The sequence below is a fragment of the Hemitrygon akajei genome, chromosome 8 (assembly GCF_048418815.1).
Source record: "Hemitrygon akajei chromosome 8, sHemAka1.3, whole genome shotgun sequence".
Lineage (NCBI taxonomy): Eukaryota > Metazoa > Chordata > Chondrichthyes > Myliobatiformes > Dasyatidae > Hemitrygon > Hemitrygon akajei.
The window spans coordinates 178,027,758-178,053,554 of NC_133131.1; the positions used below are offsets into that span (position 1 = coordinate 178,027,758).

Genomic DNA, 25,797 nt, shown 5'->3' on the forward strand with positions numbered 1-25,797 from the left:
AACCGCAACAACACGACGTGAAAGAGAATTTAAATCGTCTAAAAAGTCTCTCCTTTAATGGACTGTAAGCATTTTGAACTTTTGCAGTACTACTTTGAAGAACTGTTTTTGCAACATCGCGTTAAGAGCTGTTTAAGCTTTATTGCTTTAAGAACTGTGTAAGCTGTCGCACAGCAGCTGATTTCCGGTTACATTAGTTGTTTGTTTACTTTTGGGGGTTTGATTTTCAGTGTTTAGTAAATGTTTTGTTTGTTATAAAAAACCCTGCCTCACTTATATATTTATTGTTGCTGAATCCGTAACACTGCTGATATCAGGGACACTGGCCTATAATTTCCTGTTTTAGTTTTAGAACATTTCTTAAACAGCTAGACAACTTTGTCTATCCTCCAATGCTCCAGATGTTTCATTTTGGGAGAGCAAACCTAAGAGGAAAGAGATAAGAGCATTAGGAGTATTGTTGTACTTAGAATGGTGTATTTGGGAATACAAAGATGCAAATTCAGTATTTCCCCATTCATTTCCTCTGGTTTGCCCTCATATCCTAAAGTGCATGTTGTTGGTGTGTTGATGGGGGTGTGGTGCAATGTGGTAGAATTCAAGACATTGTGGGGGAATGTTATGACTGTAAGTTAGTAAATTAATTTATTATTGTCACATGTGCTGATTACACACATTTGGGCTGTTTATAATCCATATATAACACTCATTACAACAGACATCAAGGTAGCTCAAAATAAGCAGCAACTCAGTGCAGAACAGTGTATTAAAGCACAGAGAAAATACAGTGCAGGTAGACGGTACGATACAAGGTCACAACAACATAAACTGTAAGATCAAGTGCGTATATTATCGTACGAGGGAAGCATTTGATGTCCGTATTATAGCAGGATAGAAACTATCCTTCAGCTTGTTTGGTACCTCCTTCAAGCTTTTGTGTCTTCTTGCTGGTGGCAGGTGGGTGAGAGAATAGAGAATGGCTGCGTGTGTGGGGTCTGTGATAATGCTAGTTGCTTTATTGAGGCATTGACAAGTGTATACAGAGCCCATGGAGGGATTCTGGATGTTGTGATTTGCTGAATTGTTCACAGCTCTCTGTAGGTCTCATGGTCATATGCAAAATACTTGCCACAGCAAACCACGATGTATACAGATGGATTCATAAAAACAGGTGAGGGTCAAAGGGGCATCTCTAATTTCTTTTGCTTCCTCAGAAGTAGAGCTTTTGCGAGCTTCCTTGCTGATGGATTCACCATAGTTGTACCAGAGTAAGCAATGTTCACACCTCGGAGGAGCTGAAGTTTTGAACCATCTTCTCCCTTAAACAGAAGCATTTGACTCATACTCCTTTCCTGAAGCTAATGGCCAGCTCGACTAGCTGTTTAGTTCTGCAGAGTGTAAATATTTGCTGACGGTCAATGTGTTCTCACCGGGCGGAGAGGCCTGTCTCATTATTTTGTGGCTCCTTGATGATATCCTGGAACACGTTGGGAATGTATTCATTTTAGAGAAGTAAGAAAAAGCCAAATTAGATTGGAACTTGTGCAATAAACATCAACGATATACTTGGTGATACAGAGTCCATTGTACTCAGGCAACAGCAACTTCAGGGTAAAAAGAATATGGCAAGAAGACACTTCAAGATCCAGCTCATTGTCATGCACATTCCCAGCATGTTGGTGTGATACAAATCAGCGTGTTCCAGCAGTAGTAGAGGAGGTAATTAACATGACAAAAGCCAACAACATAAAACTGAAATATACCTAATTACACCATTAGATAAACATGAAAATAGGGATTCAGAGATATTTATGTAGTGCGTTGTAAGGTTTCACTGCTAACGTAATGGCCTGTGTGTAATGCTACACTGCTAATGTTATAGTTTCTCTGTAGCAGCAATGTTTGGGTTATGACTAGAGATAATGGGGTTTGGAACGCTGTTGTTCTGTCTTGTGAGTCTGGAAGAGAGATTTTCGTGGACTTTTGTCGGTGAGAGAAGAAGAAGGAAGACACGTGTTGGGAGAGCTGGTAGACCACCGGACGGAGTGGACTGGGAGTGAGGGTCTCGATGTCGGCAACACTCATAGGAGCTCGATGGTTGATGAATGGCCATAATAGTGAGTTTCAACGTGCACTTTTGACTTTTCTCTTAAATTGGGCCCATTTTCTTTTGATTTTATGTACTAACCCTATATTCAGATTAAGATTTATAAAGTTCAATCAGTTAATTGCATGTGGTGTACTGTTTGATATCTTGTGGAACCGATTTGCAACCGGGCAACCCTTCACGCAGCAATGACACAAACGAGATTTCTCAGTGTGGTGGGCAGAAGTTGTTTTCCCCTAGACGAACATGTGCTGGCCGAGCCTGAGTGTTAGAGAAATGAGACAGAATCAAGGAAGGGCATAGCACGATGGTCCTATGATCCTAAAGGCTTTTTTAAGAACATAAAGGGCAAAAGAGAGTTGAGGGTGGACAGAGGACCAATAGAAAATGATGCTGGAGATATTGTAATGAGAGACACAGAAATGGCAGAGGAACTGTATGCGTATTTTGCATCAGTCTTCACAGTGGAAGACACCTGCAGTATACCGGACATTCAAGAGTGTCAGGGAAGTGAGGTCTGTGCAGTGAAAATTACGACTGAGAAGGTGCTCAGGAATGTTAATGGTCTGAGGGTGGATAATTGTCATGGACCTGATGGAATGCACCCTCAGGTTCTGAAGGAAGTATGTTGAGAGAATATAGAGGCATTAATGATGATCTTTAAAGAGTCGATAGATTCTTGCATTATACAAGATGACTGGAAAATTGCAAATGTTACTCCAGTATTTAAGAAGGGTGGGAGTCAGTAGAAAGGAATCTATAGACCTGTTGGCCTGACATCAGTGGTTGGCAGGTTGTTGGGATTGATAGTTTGGGATGGGATTACAGAGTACCTGGAGGCACATGACAAGATAGGCCAAAGTCAGCATGGTTTCCTGAAAGGAAAATCCTGCAGGACAAAACTACTGCGATTCTTTAAGGAAATTACAAGCAGGGTAGACAAAGGAATGCAATAGATGTGGTGTAATGGGATTTTCAGAAGGCCTTTGACAAGGTTCTGCATATGAGTCTGCTTAGGAAGATAAGAACCCATGGAATTACAGAGAAGTTACCAGCATAGGTGGAGCATTGGCTGTTTGAAAGAAAACAGTGAGTGGGAATAAAGGGACCCTATTCTGATGGATGTTGGTTACCAGTGGAGTTCTACAGGGATCGGTGTTGGGCCCGTTGCTTTTTATGATGTACGTCAATGATTTGGACTACGGTAATAATGGATTTGTGGATAAATTTGGCCGATGATACAAAGATAGGTGGAGGAGCGGGTAGTGTTGAGGAAGCAGAGAGCCTGCAGAGAGACTTAGGCAGTTTAAGGGAATGGGCAAAGAAGTGACAAATGAAATGCAACGTTTGAAAATGTATGCTGATGCACTTTGGTGAATGAAATAAATGGGTAGACTATTATTTAGATGGGGAGAAAATTCAAAATGCAGAGATGCAAAGAGACTTGGGAGTCCTTGTGCAGGATATCCTAAAAGGTAACCTCCAGGTGGAGTCCGTTTTGAAGAAGGTGAATGCAATGTTGGCATTCATTTCTAGAGATATAGAATATAAGAATAGAGATATGATGTTGAGGCTCTATAAGGCACTCGTGAGACTACACTTGGAGTATTGTGTGCAGTTTTGGGCTCCTTATTTTAGAAAGGATATAATGACATTGGAGAGGGTTCAGAGAAGATTCATGAGAATGATTCCAGGAATGCAAGGGTTACTGTATGAGGGACATCTGGCAGCTCTTGGGCTGTATTCCCTGGAGTTCAGGAGAATGAGGGTGGGATCTTAAATAAATATTCTGAATGCTAAATGGCCTGAACAGATTAGATATGGCTAATTTATTTCCTATGATTAGGGAGTTTATGACAAGAAGGCATGACTTCAGGATCAAAGGACGTTTTTTAGAACAGAGATGTGGAGAAATTACTTTAGTCAAAGGGTGGTAAATCTGTGGAATTTTTTAATGCTCTCTCCCTCCTGTTTGTTTTTTGGCCCTGTACTCTCTCGCCCTCTCCTAGATCTGTCCTCCCTCCTGCTCCGTCATCTCGCTTACTTCTCACCTTGTTCTCTTTCTCTACCTCCATTCACCAATTTCCCATCCCTTTGCTCTTTTTCTTAACCCCCCGTAGAAATGTGATACATATGCCTCATGTTATTTTACTTTCATGTTTTTTCTTTCCTCTCACTTAGTCGTGCCTTTAGTTTCACTAGGAGTCTGTCCCCACCTCTCCTTTGTCTACCTAGACAGATCCATGGACTTTATTTTCTGCAATGCCCTCCTTGTCAATGAATAACAACCTTCCCTTTTCTTAGTGCATATCTTTCTTTGAGAAAGCTGTCATATGCACTCAACATTTGGGTCAGAGTTCGAAAGCAAGAAAAAGTAATCTCCATGATAAACAAGGAATTTATTTGGTAATAGTTTATGACTGTCTCATGCATCAAGGTTCAACGGAAAGTTCTTATTTCCATGCCAAGCAGGCAGTGAATTGCATCGATGTTTAAAGCCTGCAGCAAATTTATTATTAAAGAATATACATGTACTCATTCACTTGCAGGCACTTAAGGGGGAAAAAGATGTAGTAGAATTTTATGAAGGAAAGAAGAGGCGAATGACAGACAACCATCTCCAAATCAATCAGAGCCAAACACTGCCAGACTAACAAATTTGCAAAGATTAACTCTGCAAATAAATCCAAAAAAGAGAACATTATGTGCAAAGAATCACTTAAGGTTCATCTGTTCAGAGTTCAGTTGAGTGAAGTTATCCACGCCTGTTCAGGAGCTTTATTACTTACATCCTTCAGTAAATGAAGGAGTAAAAATTTTTAAGTCATGTCTCCATCTAAATGTGCAATGTCCAATTCATAGTAATTTATAATAAGTGGCATGTCGAACAGGACAGTCAATATAACCTAAAAATACATTTGTATCAGCATGAATTAATCAGTCTGATGGCCTGGTGGAAGAAGCTGTCCCGGGGCCTGTTGGTCCTGGCTTTTAAGCTGTGATACTACTTCCTGGATGGCAGCAGCTGGAACGATTTGTGGCTGGGGTGACTCGAGTCTCCAATGATCCTACCGGCACTTTCTACACACCTGCCTTTGTAAATGTCCTGTATAATGGGAAATTCATATCTGCATATGCGCTGGGTAGTCTGCACCACTCTCTGAAGAGTCCTGTGATTGAGGGAAGTACAGATCTCATACCAGGCTGTGATGCAGCCAGTCAGGATGCTCTCATTTGTGTTCCTGTAGAATGTTCTTAGGATTTGGGGACCCATACCAAACTTCCTGAACCGTCTGAGGTAAAATAGGTGCTGTTGTGCTTTTTCACCACACAGCCGATAATTATTTCGCTGCTCACAAACAAGAGAATATCTGCCGATGCTGCAGATCCAAACTGCATAGGAGTCAGTACAGGACCACAAATGACCTCAAGAGACTATTTGTATCAAAGTAATAAGGGGGAACCGAAAGGAGAACAGAAAGCAATACCAGAGAACACAGACTCAAAGGAAAACCTCCTTTATTGTAAATGGTTCCTCGGTTATTCAAAATGGTGTGGGGAGAGTCATCTGTGGGATATATGTGAGTGTAGAAGAGCACAGTCATGAAGGTGAAAGCTCCAGTCAGATGTCCCAAAGGGAATAACAGTCAATTTTTAAATCTAATTAATGAACAGCCCTCAGGTAATACTGGCCATTGTAGGGTGACGGTTCTGTGGGATCGCATATATCCAGGTGGGATCCAGATGTATGGATGGGCCAAGGACATAGGGTAACAGAGGAAATGAAACAGATTGACATTAGGAAGGAAACGGTGATGAGTAGACTGATGGGACTGAAGTCTGACAAATCCCCAGGTCCAGATGGTCTGCATCCTAGGGTACTAAAGGAGGTGGTCCAGGAAATTGCAGATGCATTGGTAATCATTTTCCAATGTTCATTAGATTCAGGATCAGTTCCCGAGGATTGGAGAATGGTTAATGTTATCCCACTTTTTAAGAAAGGAGGGAGGGAGAAAACAGTGAACTATCGTCCTGTCAGCATAACATCAGTAGTGGGGAGGATGCTAGAGTCCATTATTAAAGATGAAATAGTGGCATATCTAGATAGCAGTGATAGGATTGGGCCGAGCCAGCATGGGTTTACCAAGGGCAAATCACGCTTGACTAATCTATTGGAGTTTTTCGAGGATGTAACCAGAAAGTTAGACAAGGGAGATCCAGTGCATGACTTTCAGAAGGCATTTGATAAGGTCCCACATAGGAGATTGGTGGGAAAAATCAGAGCTCATGGCATTGGGGGGAAGATATTGACATGAAAAGCAAACTGGTTGGCAGATAGAAAGCAAAGGGTAACGGTGAATGGGTGTTTCTCGGAATTGCAGGTGGTGACTAGTGGGGTGCCACAGGAATCGGTATTGGGACCACAGCTGTTTACGATTTAAATCAACGATTTAGATGAAGGCATTGAGAATAACATCAGCAAGTTTGCTGATGATACCAAGCTGGGTGGCAGTGTGACATGTGATGAGGATGTTAGGAGAATTCAGGGTGACTTGGATAGGTTGGGTGAGTGGGCAGATACTTGACAGATGACGTTTAATGTGAATAAGTCTGAGGTTATCCACTCTGGGATTTTAGAACAGGAAGTCAGATTATTATCTGAATGGTGTAGAGTTAGGTAAGGGAAAAATACAAAGAGATCTAGGAGTCCTTGTTCATCAGTCACTGAAGGTGAATGAGCAAGTGCAGCAGGCAGTGAAGAAGGCTAATGGAATGTTGGCCTTTATTACAAAGGGAATTGAGTACAAGAGCAAGGAAATTATTTTGCATTAGTACAGGGCCCTGGTGAGACCACACCTGGAGTATTGAGTACAGTTTTAGTCTCCAGGGTTAAGGATGGACATCCTGGCTATAGAGGAAGTGCAGCGTAGATTCACGAGGTTAATTCCTGGGATGTCCAGACTGTCTTACGTAGAGAGGTTAGAGAGACTGGCTTGTACACGCTGGAATTAAGGAGATTGAGAGGGGATCTGATTGAAACATATAAGATTATTAAGGGATTGGACAAGATAGAGGCAGGATATATGTTCCAGATGCTGAGAGAGTCCAGTACCACAGGGCATGGTTTGAGAATAAGGGGTAGGGCATTTAAGGAAAAACTTCTTCTCCCAGAGAGTTGTGAGGGTCTGGAATGCTCTGCCTCGGAAGGTAGTGGAGGCCAATTCTCTGGATGCTTTCAAGAAGGAGATGGATAGGTATCTTATGGATAGGGGAATCAAGGGATATGGGGACAAGGTAGGGACCGGGTATTGATAGTAGATGATCAGCCATGATCTCAGAATGGCGGGGCAGGCTGGAAGGCCCGAATGGTCTACTTCTGCACCCATTGTCTATATACTGAATATAGAGGAACACTGATTCACACGAGGTATATCAATTGGACTGGCCACACCAAGCATTTCTCAAATATTGCTTCAATCATTATAAACTGTCTACTGGAGAATATAGTACGTGGGGAGAGTAGATTTGGAGAGTCACTAAAGGACACAGATAACAGTTTCTTTCAGGGTGCAGGCCCTTTCTGGGCTTTCAAAATGGCTAGAAAACTGACCACCCCACAAACCTAACTACTGGAATTGAAACTACACCAGGCAGCTCACCAACACAAGTTATTGTTGGGAATGGTAGTGAGAAAGGGATAGATTTATTAAGATGCCTTTCGTAAAGGCACAATGTTGTTGTTGAGAGCTAGACTTGATATATGACTGTTGGAGGACAAATGTTGCCTCAGCCATCAGTGGATATTGTGAGGAAGAAGAACCTCACAATCCAACAAACTGACACAGATCGATACTTGAGGGACTATGCTGTTACCAAGTTGGCACCCGTTCCTCACTTGACTGCAGAATGGACCCGAGTTGTGAAGGAGGGAAGGGAGGTAATCCATCAAAGGACTAAACATACAGAAGTAATTATGACACACACAATGATGAGACAAATGAAATATTGCGTGACCAAGGCTTGTGGGATAAGTTTTGGAATTGGGAATGAAATGTTGAAATACATTATTGGGTGAGGATATTATCACAGGCTGCTCTAATATTAATTTTATGTATGCTGATAATTATACTGTTGAATGTAATTGACCCCAGAAAGTGGAAAGATGAAATTATGCAAAAGGTAGAGGATGATGATTTTCCCTGTAAAGAGTGCATGAATTCAGTAGCTTTATGTAATGTAAGTGTAGCACACCATTTGGGGTTTCATGACAATCCTATGTGTGATCAACAGAATGAGAGGAGAACGCTCCCAGGATGAATATGTTTAGATAAAGATTATGATGGGCAGAATGAACTCCAGTCTATAAATAAGTGAATTCAAATGAAGCAAGGACAGAAGAAGAAGACAGATGAATTGTCTTTGTTCTTGCCATGAGGTTGAAGGAATAACTGCTGCACTTTGTGAAGCTGTTCTACTTCCTCCATTTTGTGAACTGGTTTTGGTTGGCTGAATCCATGTTTTAAAGTAGAAGCAACAATAATGCAAGAAATCTGCTGGACCAGGGAGATCTTCCGAATAAAGTGTTATTTGTGTTGTGTTGTTTGGTATGATCTAACACGCAGGTTTGTGAATGGTGAGGTTAATGTATGCCCTGACTGATTTGATTTGGTTATTGGTTTGGAAACTGATTTAGAATTAAAGAGCCATAGTTTTCAATTGCAGAAGACGACAATGAATGGATGCTTGCTGGGACCAGAGGCAAGTGCATGGTGATATATTTCAGTCAGTTGACTCACATCTAATAAGAGTGGAATGTGACGATTGAAATGATGAGGAAACAGGATAAATGCAGAGACTTCAAATGGGAAGCAGTAACAACTTCCCAGAGACCAACCACCATGAATGTGTGGTACTCCACGGACTAGTGGAGATTAGATCGGGACAAAGAGAAATACACGGCCAGCATAGACTCCTTACCCGGGTATTGTCTGATCGCATCTTCTCCATCTATACTTCTCATAATGTTGCATTCGTCTATCAAAGCTCCTCACAATCTTCCACGTTCCAAGGAATAAAGTCCGAATCTGTTCAATCTTCTGATCCGGCAACATCCTTGAAAATTTTCCCTGCACTCTTTCAAACATATTCACTTATTTTATGTAGGTCGGTGAACAAAACTGCAGATAATACTCCAATTTAGGCCTTACCATTTAACTTCAACAGAACGTCCCGTCTCCTGTACTCAATACTTTGACTTGTGAAGGCCATTGTGTTAAAAGATTTCTTAATGAACTGAGCAACCTGTGGCACCATTTTTAATGAATTATGGGAGAATATCCTCTGGTCCCCTTGTTTTACAGCACTCCTCACTCACTGTGTAAGTCCTACCCTGTCTGGTCCCATCAAAGTGCAACATCTCACACTTGTATTTATTAAGTTCCATCTGCCATTTTGCCATCCCGTTTCCATCTGGTGCAGATCCTGCTGCAAACCGTGTTATTCCTCCTCGCTGTCCACTACATCCTGAATCTCAGTGTCATCCATAATTTGCTGATGTAGATAACCACATCATCATCCAGATTGTTAATATACATATGTGACAGAAACTAACGGACTCAGCACAGATCACTGCAGCACTCCACTAGTCACAGGCCTCCAGTCAGAGAGGCAATCATCTACTTCCTTTCTCTGGCTTCTCCCACAAAACCAATGTCTAATCCAATTTACCACCACATCTTCAATGCCATCCTCCCATGCAGGAGCTTGTCAAAAGCCTTGTTAAAGTCCAGGTAGACAACATTCACTGTCATGCCTTCATTAATCTTCCTGGTAACATCCTGAAAATATCGATATGTTGGTTAGACATGACCTTGTTACAAGGGGACTTGGAGACTGGACCCAAATGTAGGATGAAGGCACTGAAGTACTAGGGGCAGGACAGGAACAACTAAAGGTAAGAACAAGATGGGGAGACCGTGGCGTGCGTGAGGGATGTGGTGTTCAAGGTTACCCTGGGGTTCAGAGAGAGTTCAGGGGAAGGCAGGATCCTGGAGTTCAGGGCAAGGTAGGATCCTGGAGTTCGAGGCAAGGTAGGATCCTGGAGTTTGAGGCGAGGCAGGATCTTGGCTAAGCTAGAGGATGGCTCAATGGGTCAGGGAATGTTGGGAGGATAGCTCCCTGGGCGGGCTGCATAATTCCTGGGCAGGGCCCGGCCTCCCAGGCAGGAACACAGGGACCTGGCAGGTCGCCGGGAACCTGGGCAGGATGCGGTGCACAACCCATTGGAGACGAGGGATAGTAAAGGGTCAGAGTCCCCTGCTGGGCAACGGCAGTCCCGCCTGCTTACCCGACGGAGGCAAGGGATAGGAAGGGATTTCAGTCCAGGGTGACTCACAGAACTAGTTGATTAACGGTGGGTACGCCAAGCCGGGGCGAACAGGACGAACAGAGCAAAACCAAGCGAACAGCGCAAGCAGGGCAAACATGTTGAACAGGTCAGAACAGGGTAAATAGGGCGACCAGTGCAAACAGGACGACCAGGTCGGAACAGGATAGACAGGCGAACAGCGCGAACAAGGCAAACCGGACGGAACAGCGGGACCGGCGTGTACAAGCGCTGATTTATATGAAGAGAACAACAGATTAGTGAAGCCCATTCTCTTTAGTTTTTTATGCTCATTATCACTTAAATGAGTTTCCTGTAAATATACTACATGGGCTTGTTCTTTTTTCATTTTGTATAAAATTCTCTTATGTTTGATTGGATTTAATAGCCCATTGACGTTAAAAGAAATGAACTTTACCTTGTCCTTAGCCATCTGTATTTATCTGTCAATGTACCATTGAAATTAAAACAAAACTTAATCGATCTATTCCCTGAACAAATAAGAACCAAGAAACGCGAGTAATAACAAAAATGGCAACAAACGTGTGATTCCAAGGCTGAGGTCTCTAGTAGACGACCCTGCATTGAGTTAGAGAAAATATCTAGCTGTGGGGGATAACCCCTCCTACTTGTCAGTTGAGGGCCTCCATTGCAGTATTAATAAAAGTCAGTGAACAAATCCATTACACAGAAAAGTTTTCCGTGTACTCCTCCTATACATATATATATATATATATACACATACACACACACATATATATATTCTCATTTTGGTGGGGAAAAAGGAGTAAGTGAGCGAATAAAGAATAACACCGAAGTAATATAAAATTCACATTATAATAAGTATTTCTCGAGATAGGTATATCACCATGTACTTTTGCTTCCATTTAGCTTCTCAACATTTTTAAAGTTAGCCAAACCTTATGGCTCTTCTGATGGGGGTGAGGACTGTCTTTGGGAAACTCCCGGTCTCTTCCTGATATATTTCTCTCGGCCTCCTCCCGTCTCCTGGCTTCTCGATTCTTGCACTATTTCCCATGTGGAGCGGGATAATTCCTCAGCCAGGCTTTCCCTTGTTTTAGTCATGTTGACGGGCAACCCTCTGGCATTCATGTCTGTAGTCACCTTTTCCACTGTCTGGTACAACCGCGTCCCGTTGTCATAAAACACTCGAAGTTTAGCAGGGTATGGAGTTTGAAATCTAATCTTATTTTGCTTTAATACTTGCTTTACTTCGGAGTATTTTTTGCATTTCTGGAGGACCGCGGGGGGCGGGGGTATTCTTGGTCAAAATATATTAATTTAGCCTCTAAAAACACTCTCTTCTTACCCCAGGCCCTTCGTAGAATCTCCGCCTTGGTGCTGTACCGAAGGAATTTAATTATTATTGAGCGTGGCTTTCTATCCTGGGTAGATTTTGGGACTAACGCGCGGTGGGCTCTTTCGACTTCCAGCTTCATAGCCGGGGGAAGCTCCAGTGTGTCCCGCAGTAACTTTCCGACAAACTCCATCATAGACGGGCCCTCCGCTCCTTCGGGAACGTTGCAGATTCTGATATTTTCCGCTGTGATCTTCCCTCCAGGTCAAGCAGTTTACCTTCTTGGTGATTTAATATTTTTATTGTCTTACTCAGTATCCATTCCGCGTTTTGAACGCGATCTGCCACCTTCTCAATTCGAGTCTCTGTCACCGCTATTTTTTGATTGACGCTGGCGAACTTTGACTTAATATCATGGAGCTGCTGATTTATATCATATTTGCCGCTTCGCCTGAACGAGGCCCATCATCAGCCTCGCTAGCACGCGGTCGGGTAGGAGAGACGCTCGCTGCACCCCTCTTGTCCACAGGCTCTGCAGTGTCGCTATTTTATTTCCATTTATTTTCCCCATTCTTGCCCCTCTTATCAGTTCAAATACTTTCTAAAAATCCTATCTTTGATGGGTTAACGGGGCAAAATATACGTTTTTCTGGAGGAGCCATTGACTTAAGCTGCCATTCTGGATGATGTCGTCACCGGAACCCCAGGTTCCCAGTCTCAGTGATGTTAATATTGTGTCCTACACCACTACCCAAAGTAGTTGACGAGAACCTGGTCGGGTAGCTAATTTAAAGGAAAGACCACTTCGATCATGCTGGAGAAGGGACCGGGTATGTTAAGACCAGATGACCATAAGGTCTAGGAGTAGAATTAGGCCATTTGGCCCATCGAGTCTGCTCTGTCATTTCATCAGGTCTAATCGATTTTTCCTTGCAGCCCCAATCTCCTGCCCCTCACCACCCACCCCACCCCATATCCGCACCAATCAAGAATCTATCAACCTTTGTCTTAAATTACATAAAGACTTGGCCTCCACAGATGTCCGTGGCAAAAAAAGAAATAACAAGCCACAGATTAACTACTCACTGACTAAAGAAATTCCTCCGTTCTCGTCTCCCTCTCTTCTGAAGTTGCATCCTCTGGTGTTAGACTGTCCCGCCATAGGAAACATCCTCTCCACACTCTCCACATCCACTCTATCAGGACATTTCACCATTCGATAGGTTTCAATGAGGACATAGCTTATTGTTCTAAATTCCAGTGAATACAGGTCCAGAGCCATCAAACCCTCTTCATACAACAAGCCATTCAATCCTGGAATCGTTTTCCTGAACTTCCTTTGAACCCTCTCCAGTTTCAGCACATCCTTTCTAAGATAAGGGGCCCCAAACTGTTCACAATACTCCAAGGGAGGCCTCACAGTGCTTTATAAATTGTCAACATTTACGAAAAGATTCCCGGTGGGCATATTAGCCACATAATGAGACAGTATAAAGGTCGTGGGCGCCTGGAGCTTCCCAGTGGATCACGTTTCTGAGAGAACAAAATGGCGTCACCCTGTGTGTCAATCGGATATAGATTCATCATTGTCCCAAAGCATTCCCTACAATTCCTCACTGTCCTAGATCATGCGTACATTACTAGCCTCTGACAATGCACTTTCCTCCTGGACGGCAGCATCTCCAACATTCTCTGGTAAATTTCCTCTTCCCTTCCAGTATCCTGCATGCCGGTCTCCTGTCACCCTTGCCTCTGCTCACAGAGATGTTTTCTTCCTGCGCTTCCAACACCGCGATTCCCGGAAGACTGGGGCTGACACTGCCCACCTTGCAACGTTAATTATTTAATGCATCCCCGCCCATGCAAGCTCAAAACCGCAGAGCCATTCACACCCACCAAAACCATACAGCCTTGCACACCCAGTTTTAACTGCCCCCCCAACTCCCGAGGGTCCGAGATTCTCTTCACGATGACGAAGGCATGGAGGCCTATGCATGCTACAGACAGCTAGTACCGGGTAGATGAAAACTTCCAAAACTTGGAGCACACCTGAGCAGGGGCAAATAGCTGGTTGCGACATCCCTCATCTCTGCCTGGGTCCGACTGCTGGGCGGCCCTCACATCCGGTAATCTATTACCCAGATCACCGGAGCAGCAATGCATGAGCGAGGAAGGGTAGGCTTTAAATCGGCACTGTCCTCAGACCCGTCCATCAGCCTGGAGGGATCGTCGGCCCCGGTATACTTGCTGCCGGGACGACAGGTGAGGTTGAAGAATAGAGCCCAATGGTCCTTGCGATCTCTCCAACCAAAAACGGATCATCTGCCCCCTCCAATTCCTCCATGGTTTTCTTGACAGCCTGAAGTTCCCGATTCCCAACGTCGTAATTATTCTCGGCCGGGGTCCAGCAACAAGAAGGAAAGGCACAAGGGTGCAGGTCGCTATCCATGGCAGATCGTTGAGAGAACATAACTCCAATGCCATTATCGGATACGTCCACTTTAACTAAGAATGGCCATGATGGGTCTGGGAGTTACAGCACCCAGTGGTGAAACGTTGCATTAGTTCCTACAATGCTTGGCCGGAAACTCTTGTCCAATGGAATCCTGCAGGGTTTTCCTAATCAGTGTATTTGTGATACCCGCGATAGCACGATAAAATTTCGCAAACCCCATGAAACGACGTACTCTGTCTACTGTATATCGGTGAGAACCGACGTAGATTGAAAGATCGTTTCGCTGGGCATTTATGCTCTATTCGCCACAAAAAGGTGGGATCTCTCGGTGGCCTCCCATTTCAATTTTCCTTCCCGTTCCCATTTCGCCATGGGAGTCCATAGAGCTCTCTACTGTTGCGATGAGGGCCACACTCAGGCTGAAAAAGCAGCGCTCGATATCCCGTCTGGGTAACTATCAAACTGACGGCATTAACATCGATTTCTCGAACTTCCGGTAATCCCCCCCCCCCCCAAACCCTTCCGCCTCTTTCACCACTCCCCATTCCCGTTTCCCTCTCTCACCTTATCTCATCTGCTCACCAACAACCTCTGGTGCCCCTTCCCATTCCCTTTCTTCTATTGTTTACTGCACTTTCCGATGAAATTCTCCCTTCTCCACTCCTTTATCTCTCTCAGCAAGCAACTTCCCAGCTCTTAAATACATCAATACCCCTTCCTCCAGATTCACCTACCACCCACCACCTTGTACTTATTCCTCCTTTTCGTCACCTTATTCTGACTTCTCATCTTTTTCCCCATTCCTGTTTAGCCCATAAGGCAATCAGTTATAGGAGCAGAATTGCGACATTTGGCGCATCGCGATTGCACTGCAATTTCTTCATGGCTGGTCCAGTTTTTCTCTGAGCCCGAGTCTCCGGCCTTCTATCCATATCCCTTTACACCGGACTAATCAAGAATCTGTCAACTCTGCCTTAAAAATAAGTAAAGACTTGGCCTTCACAGCTGCCTGTGCCAACGAATTCCATAGACTCACTACTCTCTGACGTAAGAAATTCTTCCTCTTCTCTTAAAAGAACCCCTCCCTATTCTGAGGTTGTGCCATCTTGTTTTAGAGACACTATAGGGAACATCCTCTCCACAACTACTCTATCAAGGTATTTCCCCATTCGGTAGATTTCAATCAGGTCACCCTCATTCTTCTGAATTTTTGTGAATATGCCCTTCAGATGACGAGCAATTCAATCCCGGAATCATTTTCATGAACCTCCTTTGAGCCCTCTCCGGTTTCAACACATCCTATCTAAGATAAGGGGTGCGACACCGCTCACAATACTCCACATAAGGCCTCACCAGTGCTTTATAAATTCTCAGCAATGAATGCTAACATTGCATTTGCCTTCTACACCAAACCCAACCTGCAAATTCCCCTTTAAGGAATACTGCACAGGACTCCCAAGCCACTTTGCACCTCAGAGTTTTGTATTGTCTTTTCAGTTAGAAAATAGTCAACCCTTAGTTTCTTTTTACACTTACAATTCCTTAGCTCTATCCACAATAAATCAACGGGTTATGACCCTATGTAACACATTTCTAATGATTTGATGTATTTTCCTTTTTGTTTTTTACCAACTGAGCAAACACCGTCTTCCCTAGCTTTCAGCCAATTCATTCGATATACTGATTATCCTTGGACATTAAGCTCCCAGTTCTACTCTTTGTGCCATGACTCAGTGATGCCCATATGCATCTATGATGCAGTGTTATCTACTTTATTCCGTATGCTGTGTGTATTCAGATACAACACTTTCAATCCTGTTTAATGTTTAACTCACCATTTTCAACCTTTGATTCCTAACTTTGCCTTACGATCATCTGCCGTCTTATCCTTTCCACAAATTATTTTGCCATTCTGGTTTGCACCTCCCTCCAATGCTAGATTAAACCCCAACGTGCCGATTTAACAAACCTTCCTCCTGGGATACTTGTCGCCCTGCAGTTCAGGCGCAATCCATTCACTCTATACAGATCACACCTTCCCTGAAACGAAGCCAATGATCCAAATTTCTTATGCCCTCCCTCCTACACAATCTCCATATCCACGTATTACACTGTATAATCTTCCTAGTTCTAGACTCACCATCACATGGCAAGAGTAGCGATACTGACAACCCTGGAGGTCCTGCCCTTTATCTTAGCATCTAACTTCCTGAACTCGCTTTGTAGAACCTCGTCACTCGTCATTGGGACCTGCGTAGACCAGGACTTCTGACTGTTCTGGTCTTCGTTCTCACCCACAAAACACGCTGTCCGTTTCCCTAAATAAAGAACCCCCGTGTCACAGCATGCTTCTTCCCCTTTCCTTCTGAGTCACAGAGGCAGACTCTGTGCCAGAGACCAGACCACGGTGTCTTTCCACTATTAGGGTACACCCCCGACAATATGCAAAGTGATTTATTCGTTGTTTAAGGGGATGACCACAGGGTACTCAAAACTCGATCCTTAATTCCCTTCTCTTTCCTAATTATCACCCAGTTTCCTGTGTTTTGCACCATGTGTGTAACTGCCACTCTATATGTCCTACCAACCCTTCAGCCTCCCGATTGATCTGGAGTCCATCTGGTTCCAGTTCCAACTCCTTAACGTGGTTTGTTAGAAGCTGCACCTGGATGCACTTCTTGCAGTTGTAGTCGTCAGAGATGAAGAGTCTCGGCCCGAACCGGCGACTATTACATACTTTTCCACAGATACTTGCTGCCTGGCCAGCAGAGTTTCCTCAATATTTAGGGTGTTTCGCTTGTGTCAGCCTCAGGTTCGGGAGCATGCCTCCCGGCCCAGCCAAACCTGAGAAACCTCTTTGGTGTGGATGCTGCGTGATGTGTTGCCCGGTTTAAGAAGTATCTGTTGTAACAGGGCAGAATACTTCTCGCATCCCGCAACAATGCGTGTGTCGCTCTGACCTACCCATTCAGTATGACATTGGGCGAGCATCAGTAATGTGCGGAGGTAGATGACAGTTTCAGGTCGAGCGAACCGGGGCTTCCCAGCTTTGGGAGCAGTGCAGGAAAAGGAATGGCTGAGAGCACAGTCTCAAGTTACTCGAGTCTTGGCTGCGGAGCTAGTGAAGGTTGGCTGCTTTTGAGGATCTTGTGGGGGAGGGGGGCAATTGCATGATTATGTTGAATGTTCAGGGTTGACACTGGGGCGCCATTGCACAGATTCGAAAATGAAGAAAGCTCCAAACGGATGTCGAATCAGACCGTCCATCATGAACGGTAGCCTCTCCACCATGGAGGACATTTTCAAAATGAGGTGACTCAGGAAACCGGCATCCATGTTAAAGTGCTCACACCATCCAGGACATGCCCTCTCCTCATCACTATGATTAGGGAGGAGGTCAGGAAGCAGAAAACCCACCCTCAACGTTTTACAAACAGGTTTTCCTCTCAACCCTGAGATTTCTGAATGGGCCATGAACTTATGTACACTACGGCGCTTTCTGCTCTCACTTCACACTACTTACTTATTTTGATGTATTACATATCGTAACGGCAAATTTGTTCGTATATTTGTTCTGTGCTGCTGCCGCAAAACAACTAATCTCTGAACATATGCCAGCGGTCATACTGATTCGGGGAGTGCTGAGCATTTGTCCTGATCTTGGTGTTTCTCTTGAACAGAACCACTGGCTCGTCAATTTTGTGTTTGTATTTCACATATCAAGAAGTGTTAATGAAGGAGTGGGTAGTGTGGTAGGGAGTTAGCGTATCTGCTGATGTGTGAGGGAGAATAAGACAGAGAGGGGGAAGAGAGGTGAGTAAGGGATGGAGGATTGAGAACGAGAGAGTTTAGAAAAAGACGTGAGGGAGGGTGTAACAGATAGGAAAGAAAGGGAAAGCTGGAGAGGGCGGAGAAAGAAGAGCAAAATGGAGGAGAGAGAGAGAGAGAGCGAGAGAGAGAGAGTGAGAGAGAGAGAGAGAGAGAGAGAGAGAGAGAGAGAGAGAGAGAGAGAGAGAGAGAGAGAGAGAGAGAGGGAGAGGGAGAGAGAGAGAGAGCGAGGAGAGAGAGAGAGAGAGAGAGAGAGGAGAGAGAGAGAGAGAGAGAGAGAGAGAGAGAGAGAGAGAGAGAGAGAGAGAGAGAGAGAGAGAGAGAGAGAGAGAGAGAGTCCTCCAAATTCATTGTTAAAGTTTATTTCAGTGCAAGAACCATTTTGGCTAAGGCAGATGAACCTAATGCCTGGATCAGAGTGCAAGCGTGATGTTGCAGCCATTATATGCACACATAATCCATATTCCTCCATTCCCACCTTGTTTTAATGCTTCTAAAACAGCACCATTATTTCTATACCTCCACTCCTGGAAGTATATTCCATGCCCTTGTCAGTCTCTATGAAATAAACGCCTTATCCATCTCTCTTCACCTTACTCTCTCTTACCTGATATCTCTGCCCTCTCGTGTTAGACATTTCAAACCAGGGGAAGGATCAGCGCCGGCTAACTCCACGTTTCAAATATATTCAGAAAACTGCTGTCATTCCACCCAAACTCCCCTTATATCTCATTCCTAATAGTCCAGGCAGCATCCTGGACAACCTCGTCTGTTCTCCTCTGCAACTTGCCTCCCTGTTGCCTCCCTGGTGCCGGGGTCTGGGACATCTCAGATCGGGTGCAGGTTATTCTCGAGAGGGAGGGCAAGAACCCGGATGCTGTGGTCCATGTAGGGACCAACGACGTGGGTAGGATGAGTGAGGGGGTCCTGCGTAGTGAGTTCAGGGAGTTAGGTGTGAAGCTGAAGGGCAGGACCTCCAGGGTAACAATCTCAGGATTGTTACCTGTGCCATGTGCGAGTGAGGCAAGGAACAGAAGGATTATACAGATTAATACATGGCTGAGAGGATGGTGCAGGAGGGAGGGCTTCAGGTTTTTAGATAATTGGGCTTTGTTCCAGGGAAGGTGGGATCTGTTCCGACGGGACGGTTTACACCTGAACTGGAGCGGTACTAACATTCTTGAGGAAAGTTTGCTAGTGCTTCTCGGAGGTGGGGGGCGGTTTAAATTAAATTTGCAGGGGGCAGGGATCCAGAATGCGAGAGAGGATAGCGAGATGAAGAATAAAGGACAGGTGGGGACTACACAGTTCCGGAATATTAAGTGTATAGTAGAGAAAGGTGAGGCGGAACAAGTGATAAGGAGGACACATGTACAGAGGGATGGTCTGACGGAACATGGAGTTAAATGTGTTGAAAGAATAAGTAAATTTAGAAAGGACAACAAAATTCAAAGGGCATATAGCCCGAAGGGAGTTCGGAGAGCTGTGTTAAGCACAACAGGCAGCAATTTAAACAGAGAGAGGAGAAATGGGCTGAAAATTCTATATCTGAATGCACGAAGAGTCAGAAATAAGGTGGATGAGCTTGAAGCTCAGGTGCGAATGGGTAACTATGATGTTGTTGGGATAACGGAGACATGACTGCAGGGAGATCAGACCTGGGAAATGAATATACAAGGGTATACGTGCTATCGCAGGGACAGAAATGTGGGCAGAGGGGGTGGGGTGGCCATGTTGGTGAGGAATGAGATTCAGTCCTTTGCAAGGGGGAACATAGGGTCAGGAGAAGTAGAGTCTGTGTGGATAGAACTGAGGAACAGTAAGGGCAAAAAGACCCTAATGGGAGTTGTCTACAGGCCAAACAGTAGCATGGATATTGGGTGCAAGTTGAATAGGGAGTTAACATTGGCATGTGGCAAACGTAATGTCGCAGTAGTTATGGGGGATTTCAACATGCAGGTGAACTGGAAGAATCAGGCTGGTGCTGGACCCCAGGATAGGGAGTTTGTAGAGTGCCTACAGGATGCATTCTAGGAACAGCATGTACAAGAGCCGACCAGGGACACGGCTATTCTGGATTTAGTCGTGTGCAATGAACAGGATTTGATAAGAGATCTTGAAGTAAAGGAGCCATTAGGAGGTAGTGATCACAATGTGATAAGTTTTATCTGCAATTTGAGAAGGTAAGGGCAGATCGGAGGTGTAAGTGTTGCAGTTGAACAAAGGAGACTATGGAGCCATGAGGGTGGAGCTGGCCAAAGTTAACTGGATGGATATCCTAGCAGAAAAGACACTGGAACAGCAATGGCAGGTATTCTTGGGAATAATGCACAAGGTGCAAAATCAGTTCATCCCCCGGAGAAGGAAGGATTCAAAGGGGGGAAAGGGGCCACAGTGGTTGACAAAGGAAGTCAGAGATTGCATAGCATTAAAAAAAGGAAATATGACAGAGCTAAGGTGAGTGGGAGGACAGATGATTAGGAAATTTTTAAGGAACAACAGAAATTAACTAAAAAGGCAATACGGGGAGAAAAAATGTGGTACGATTGCAAGCTAGCCAGGAACATAAAGGAGGATAGCAAAAGCTTTTTTAGGTATGTGAGGAGAAAGAAGATAGTTAAGAACAATGTTGGGCCCTTGAAGAATGAATTGGGTGAAATTGTTATGGGAAACAGAGAAATGGCAGAAGAATTTAATAAGTACTTTAGATCTGTCTTCACTAGGGAAGACATAAGCAATCTCCCAGATGTATGGATGGGCCAAGGACATAGGGTAACAGAGGAAATGAAACAGATTGACATTAGGAAGGAAACGGTGATGAGTAGACTGATGGGACTGAAGGGTGACAAATCCCCAGGTCCAGATGGTCTGCATCCTAGGGTACTAAAGGAGGTGGCCCTGGAAATTGCGGATGTATTGGTAATCATTTTCCAATGTTCCTTAGATTCAGGATCAGTTCCTGAGGATTGGAGAATGGCTAATGTTATCCCACTTTTTAAGAAAGGAGGCAGGGAGAAAACAGAGAACTATCATCCTGTCAGCCTAACATCAGTAGAGGGGAAGATGCTGGAGTCCATTAATAAAGATGAAATAGTGGCAAATCAAGATAGCAGTGATAGGATTGGGCCGAGCCAGCATGGATTTACCAAGGGCAAATCATGCTTGACTAATCTATTGGAGTTTTTCGAGGATGTAACCAGAAAGTTAGACAAGGGAGATCCAGTGGATGTAGTGTACGTCGATATTCAGAATGCATTTGATAGGTCCCACATAGGAGATTGGTGGGTAAGATCAGAGCTCATGGCATTGGGGGGGAGATATTGACATGGATAGAAAACTAGTTGTCAGATAGAAAGCAAAGGGTAACGGTGAATGGGTGTTTCTTGGAATAGCAGGTGGTGACTAGTGGGGTGCCACAGGGCTCGGTATTGGGACCACAGCTGTTTTCGATTTACATCAACGATTTAGATGAAGGCATTGAGAATAACATCAGCAAGTTTGCTGATGATACTAAGCTGGGTGGCAGTGTGACATGTGATGAGGATGTTAGGGGAATTCAGGGTGACTTGGATAGGCTGAGTGAGTGGGCAGATACTTGGCAGATGACGTTTAATGTGAATAAGTGTGAGGTTATCCACTTTGGGAGTAAGAACTGGAAGGCAGATTATTACCTGAACGGTGTAGAGTTAGGTAAGGGAGAAATGCAAAGAGATCTAGGAGTCCTTGTTCATCAGTCACTGATCGTGAATGAGCAAGTGCAGCAGGCAGTGAAGAAGGCTAATGGAATGTTGACCTTTTAATACAAAGGGAATTAAGTACAAGAGCAAGGAAATCCTTTTGCATTTGTACAGGGCCCTGGTGAGACCACACCTGGAGTATTGTGTACAGTTTTGGTCTCCAAGGTTAAGGAAGGACATCCTGGCTATAGAGGAAGTGCAGCATAGATTCACGAGGTTAATTCCTGGGTTGTCCGGACTGTCTTACGCAGACAGGTTAGAGAGACTGGGCTTGTACACGCTGGAATTAAGGAGATTGAGTGGGAATCTGATTGCAACTTATAAGATTATTAAGGGATTGGACAAGATAGAGGCAGGAAATATGTTCCAGATGCTGGGAGAGTCCAGTACCAGAGGGCATGGTTTGAGAATAAGAGGTAGGTCATTTAGGACAGAGTTAAGGAAAATCTTCTTCTCCCAGAGAGTTGTGGGGGTGTGGAATGCACTGCCTCGGAAGGCAGTGGAGGCCAACTCTCCGGATGTTTTCAAGAAGGAGCTAGAAAGCTATCTTATGGATAGGGGAATCAAGGGATATGGGGACAAGGCAGGAACCGGGTATTGATAGTAGATGATCAGCCATGATCTCAGAATGGCGGTGCAGGCTCGAAGGGCCGAATGGTCTACTTCTGCACCTATTGTCTATTGTCTATTGTCTATAACTCCAAATCCAGTGATCCAGTGTTATTATGCAGCAAGCAGGTGTGACATATCCGGATTTAACAGGGATCCGATCTCTGATAGTTAGTGTCCCAACCATTGAAGGCCAGCATGCAGTGCGGTTTCTTTATTCCCGAAATACTTGAGTCATTATTTTCATGGAATTGTGAACTGGGACCCCCGAATGCCCCTGTACACGAACATTCCCAAGGACACTGCCACTGGATTGTAACTTCCTCTGTAATGTGGCCTGTCAACTGCAACATGGCACTCCAGTCCGGATGAAATTTCAGTCACTATTTCTCATCTTCAATCTTCGCCTGATCTACGTTCTGCTGTGTCTTTTCACAGCCTCCTCAGCTGCTCAGGATCCGCCAATTTTGTGTCGCCTGCAGACTTTCTAATCCGCCCTGTACATTTTCGTCGACAAATCACGAACAGCGGTGGCTACTACACTGTATTGTTGTTGTTATAGTGTTTCTCCAGATGGAACTGACGATGGCACGCATAAATTGAAGGGTGAAACTGTTACCAGTTTTTGAGCATTTCAATTGCGTTTATTTAACTCATTCGCAAACAATCAGCTTTATTTCCCAGTTCAAGAAATCATTATAAGTAAAACCCAGCCATGACATAAATTTGGTAAAATTTAAAGTAAATCTATTTGTAACGATTCCATTTCTACAAGCGGCGCAAGCAGCACAGATCAGATTATCGCAGAAACAAAGTACAATTGAAGTTGCCCTTCTGTGGGGAAGGATGGTTTCTGGCCTGACATGATTACAGCTTAGTGTTCCGGCTGGTCTTTGGTATTTCTTCCTCCGCCCGTACCACAGCTTCAACCCGGCAAAGGCTCAGGTAAGGGATCTGAAGTCTGAAAGGTGAATACTGGGGAGAGAAGCCTGTGGGCAAGTTATTATCTGGCCGCCATTTGATGGCTGTGGCAGAGCAAATCCGCTCCGATGTCTCCACCCTTTCACCGTGGGAGTAGGGTTATTCTTTCAGACTCCTCTTGACCACACGTATGCCTTCTCACCGACCCATTGCGAAAAAGAAAGCCTCGGGCTCTCGGGGTAGGAAGGAGGAGTGGAAGGAGTTTGCAAGACTCTCAGGAGTTGGGCGCGTGTTGTGTCAGAACCCGTAAGGGTGAAGAAGGGTGGGGGGTGCATCTTATAAAGGGCGTTAGGAAGCTGCAGTGTCAGGACCAGTAACTAAGGGAATCACAGCGTTGGCGGCAGCACTTCAAGTTAGCGTTCTGGGAGCTGTATCAGGGGTGACCTGAGTCTTGCAGTCGGAACTCAGGGCGGGTCGGGGGGAGATACCACAGAATGTTGGTGACGCTGAGGTTAAACGGCAGAATGCGTTTTTTTAAATTTTGTGTGTAATGGACAGCAGGGTACTATATGCATGACCTGGGGCGCAGTGGGGAATTATGTGGCGTGTCCGGTTTATGTTCGGTGAACGCAGAGGGTAACACCACTATAGTCCTCCAAGAAATGACATTCGGGGGGATGTTCTTGTCGCAACACAGACCTTTATAGTGTCTCACTACGCGGACAATGTGTCCAGCAGGGACCCCATTGCATATATGTTTGGCCAGTTCTCTAGCATCATCTAAGCGAATCTTTCGCTTCCATTAGCTGCCTGACGAGGCCCTCTTCAATTGCCTTTGGGTCAGTGTTGTAGAAGACAACAATATTAACATTGTTGAGCCTGATAAAGTGAATGCAGTTATAGCCAATTAAACAGTGATTATCAAATCCACAGAAGGGATCATAGACTCGCACTGACCAGCGGACCCAATCATACTTTTTTTTTTAGATTTTCCAATACGTAGGATGAGCATTGCTTATTATCTCTCCCTTGCTTCTCCTTTACCATTCTCTCTATATCTATCTCCGCCTGCTCGGCAAACTCATTGATGCAGCGATCTATGAGGGATTTCATTTTCTCTTCGACCTCGGACAGTTTCTCGTTCCACTGTTTCTCCAGCGTCTTTGCGTCGTTCCCAGTGATTGCCGCGTGACCCAGCAAGGCGATCAGGCCGATACAGAAGAGGCTCTTCAGACGGGCACAGAACTCCTCCATCAGGCGCCGGTTCCTCTGGTCACAGCTCATGACGGTATCCAGGATGGGTTTGCTGAAGATGTCAGAGTATCCCATCACAGCATCGTAGAGAGTGTTGAGATTCTGGTCCCCCTTGCTCGCGTCGAAGTGTTTGAGAAACTCTTCCTTCTCAAACTGTCGGTACTGTGGCCCCGCGCTGAGGATGTCCGTGTACTTCCTAAACTGGTTCTTTATGTTTTCTTCAATGGGGAAATACTGGTTGTCCATCGTGCTTCTCTGGACTGCCCGAAGGACGTCCTTGATCTGGTCGGAAATGACGTCCAACTTGTTCCTGACGACCTGGAACTGCTCCTTCATGTAGGCCAGCTCTGGGCTGTCCACGTTGCCTAGGGCCAGTTTAACAATGCTCGCGGCTATACTGAGGAGAGGACCGAACACCCCGAGTGCGGAAGCCAGCTTCTCTGCTGATTCGATGAAGGGCATCACTGCCTGTACAGCCTCAACAGCAGACTTCGTCAGCTCTATGGAATCTACGGCAGTTTGAGACATGGTTCAGTTACCGTTTGGCAACAGTGGTCAGTTCCTTGTCTGAAATTTAATCAAAAAACATTCATTTTTTAATGCCCACCTTTGCTTGGGATCGTTTCTGTGTGAAGCAAGTATAAAATAACCATTAAAAACACAAATTGCCGTGCGAGCCCGGCCCGTCAAGCGGCATCGGTTGAGACAAAGGGACAGATAATATTGGAAGGGGTCAGTATCTGGGATGACGGCAGATCAGCAATGGCTGGAGTTTCAGGAGGCAATTCGAAGGCATAGGTCGGATACATCTCAAAGGTGAGGATGTATTCTAAAGGGACGATGAGTCAACCATGGCAACCGTGACTGTTAAGAACAGTTAAAGACTCATACAAGAAAAGAGAGGACATATAATATAGGACAAATTAGTGCGAAGTTAAAGGGTTGAGAATCTTTTAATACCAAAAAATACATTTACTGTACATAAGCCATCAGGAAGGAAAAGATAAAATATGAAGGTAAGCCAGACAGTAATATAAAGGACGATACCAAGATTTTATTCAGATATATAAAGTGCAAAATAGAAGCGAGAGTGGATATTGGATGCTGAGTAATGATGCTAAGGAGGTAGTAATGTAAGGTAAAGAACTGACGGATGAACCTAATCAGTATTTTGTGTCAGTC

General features: G+C 44.6%; 1 pseudogene; it reads right to left on the reverse strand.

Moving 5' to 3' along the window:
- Positions 1-24,137: 24,137 nt before the first annotated feature.
- Positions 24,138-25,166, reverse strand: LOC140732550 (protein rapunzel-like; annotated as a pseudogene).
- Between the last annotated feature and the right edge of the window lie 631 nt (positions 25,167-25,797).